The sequence below is a fragment of the Cebus imitator genome, unplaced genomic scaffold (assembly GCF_001604975.1).
Source record: "Cebus imitator isolate Cc_AM_T3 unplaced genomic scaffold, Cebus_imitator-1.0 Scaffold463, whole genome shotgun sequence".
Classification (NCBI taxonomy): Eukaryota; Metazoa; Chordata; class Mammalia; order Primates; family Cebidae; genus Cebus; species Cebus imitator.
In genome coordinates, this window is record NW_016107778.1 from 155,715 (window position 1) to 159,236 (window position 3,522).

Sequence of the window (3,522 nt, forward strand, 5' to 3'; positions counted from 1 at the left end):
AAAAAAAAAAAAAAAAAAAAGATGGTGTTGGGTTAGGTTACATCTGGTTACTTTCCGGGGAAAATCACTTTTATAGGGATGGCCTTCCAAGTGGTTTTAAAATTTATCCTTCTATTGAAGTTTTTAGGTCAATTATGTATGTTGACTAAATTTAAAAATAAACTTGTTTATCCAAAATAAATAAATAAATAAAGAAGATGAAGAAGGGGGTGCGGTCTGGTGGTAAGACATTGGACTGAGTAAGTTTAAGGCCAAACTCTGCTCTTGAACTGCTGTGTGACATTGGACACATGACCATTCTTCTGAAACACAGCCTCTTTCTTAATAAAATGAGACTAATACCTATCATGTTAGAGTTCTCATGACATTTGTGTGAGAATGAACTATCCAAAACTACAAGTGTAAGAAGAGTTCCTTCCTATTATTACAAATACCTTTAGAGAATGTTAGACCATTAAAGGCTAACATACTCCCTGATACAGATGAGGCAATTAAGGCTCAGAGGAAAAAGAGACTGGCCCAAGGCAACACAGCCAATTAATGGCAGACCAGTCCTAGAATGCAGGTTTCCTTATCAGGGCAAAGCCTTCTGAATTTCACAAGAGCAAGGAAGAAGGAAAGAGCAAGAAAGCCTGTGAAAGGCCTGGGGAAATACAGGTCACACCGGGGCAGTGAGTTAAAGAATGGAAATCTGGATTTATTGTCTTAATAAGAACTGAGATGATGTGATTAATTGTTTATGGCCATGTTTGTGCTTTAGTGGTAGGTTAGAGAGGTATTGTAAATATGCCTAAGACATAAAGAGCTTTTTGTAACAGAAGCCCTGGAAAAAGGAGCGCGGCTAGCCTACCAAGGGTCCCACGAAGAAGTCAGCTCCTTTCTAGTGGACATCTGGGCAGAAATCTCTAGAAGAAAAGGGGTGCAAGAAAAGTCTCCACCTTGGTCAAATATCACTGTTGGGGATTCTGTGGCTCTCCAATGACTAGGGGTAAAGTCTAGACTCTTTTTTTGTACCAGGTAAGTCCTTGTTTGATCCCTCACAATGTCCTCCCCAGCTACATCCCTGGTTTATTCCCACTGCTACCTCCCTAACCTACAGCCATATTAAATCTGTGGCTAATATCATATGCTCTTCCTGTCCTCTCTGCCAGAAATGCATCCATGCCAGCCCTCCCGTTGCTTAGCTAACTTTTCCTTCGAGGCTTAGCTAAGGATTACTTCTCCTGAGACATCTTCCCTGACCATCCCTCATCTCCAGTCTGGAGTCCCGTAATTTTGGGATCATGACTCCTCCATTTGGCAATCTGGATTAACATTATTTGTTTCCACGTCTTTGTCTTCCATGAGATAATAACTATTTTGATGGCAGGGACGGTGTCATCTCTATGTATGTGGTAATAATTATAGCTAACATTTATCTAGCTGTGCCAGACACTTTGTACACACGAACCTTCACGTGAGTCCCACTGAGGTAGGTAATATATGCCTAAGTCAAACAATGAGACATCACTACACAGCTATCAGAATGACTAAAAGAGCAGTGACAACACCAACAATGTGAAGAAATTTCAGGAACTGAATCAGTGAAGGATGTGAAGAAACTGAATCACTCAAATGTTGTTGGGAATGTAAAATGATACAGTCACTCTGAAAAATAGTTTGGTAGTTTCTTATAAAACTAGAAATGCAGCTACAATGTGACCCAGCATGTCGTAGTCTATTTCTTTCTACCACAGACCGGATCATTTATAATGAACGGAAATTTATTGACTCATAGTTTCTGGAGACTAGAAAGTCCAAAATTAAGAGGTTAGCATCTAGCAAAGGCCTTCTTGCTGCGTCATCCCATGGCATAAGAGCAAAGAAAGAGTAAGAAAGAGACAGTAAAAGGGGGCCAAACTTCCCCTTTTACAATGGGCCCACTCCCACGATAACAGCATGAACCCATTCACTTCAGCCTCATGGATTAACAAGCTATTATTAGGCCCTACATTCCAACGCTGTTGCATTAGGGGTTAAGTTTCCACTACATGCTTTTTGGGGAAAACATTCAAACCACAGCACAGTAATTGCACTCTTAGGCATGTATCCCAGAGAAGTAAACATCTCTGTGCACATGAAAACCTGTACAGGAAAGCTCATAACTATTTTATTAATAATAGCTCAGGCTGGGCAGGGGTGGGGGGTCATGTCTATAATCCCAACATTTTGGGAGGTTGAGGCAAGAATATTTCTTGAGCCCAGGAGTCCGAGACAAGCCTAAGTCTTTAGTTTGATTCCATGTCTACAAAATATAAAAATAAAAAAATCAGCCATGTATAGCAGCACATGCTTGCGGTCCCAGCTACTTGAGAGGCTGAGGTGAGAAGATTACTTGAGCACAGAAGTTTGAGGCTGCACAGAGCCGTGATTATGCCACTGTACTCCAACCTGGGCGACAGAGTGAGACCCTGTTTCAAAATAATAGTAATAATAATAGCCCCAAACTAGAAACTGCCCAAACGTCCTTCAGTGGGTGAATGGATGAACAAGCTGTGGTGCATCAATAACATGGAATGCTATTCAGCAGTAAAAAGGAATTAACTATTGATATAGGTGACAATCTGGACTAACTTTAAAAGAATCATACTGACTGAAAAAAAGTCAATCTCAAAAGTTACATATGTAAGAGTTCATTCACATAACATTTTTTAAATGACAAAATTAAATGCATGGAAAACAGAATAGTGCTTGTCAGTGGTTAAGAAGGATGTAAGGGGCTGGGTGTGGTGGTTCATGCCTGTAATCCCACCACTTTCGGAGGCCGAGGTGGGCAGATCATTTGAGGTCAGGAGTTCAAAACCAGCCTGGCCAACACGGTGAAACCCCATCTTTACTAAAAATACAAAAATTAGCAGGGCACGGTGGTGGGTGCTTGTAATCCCAGCTACTAGGGAGGCTGAGGAAGAATTGCTTGAGCCTGGAAGGCATAGGTTGCAATGAGCAGAGATGGCACCATTGTACTCCACCCCTGGCAACAGAGCGAGACTCCGCCTCAGGGAAAAAAAAAAAGGAGGATGTAGAAGTAGATGGGAGGTAGATGTGACTATAATAAGACAACATGAGGGATCTTTGTGGTAGTGAAAATGTTCTGCATCTTGACTATATCAATGTCAATATTCTGGTTGTGATATTACACAATAGTTATGCAAGATTTTATAAGTGTAGGTAACCGAGGAAAAATGCAGAGGACTATAGTATTTCTTTCAACTGTATGTAAATCTACCATTATCTCAAAATTAAGATTTCAAAAAATTCTTAAAAGGAAGTATTGACACATGATATGATATGAACCATGCAAAATTACACGAAGTGAAAGAAATAAGTAACAAAAAAACACATAATATATGATTCCATTTATATGACATATTCAGAAAATGCAAATCCATAGAGATAGAAAGTAGTCTAGTAGCTGCCTAGGTCTGGGGTAGAGAAGGTGACAGGAATGAGAGTGACTGGTAAAAGGTCCAGGGTTTTTGAGAG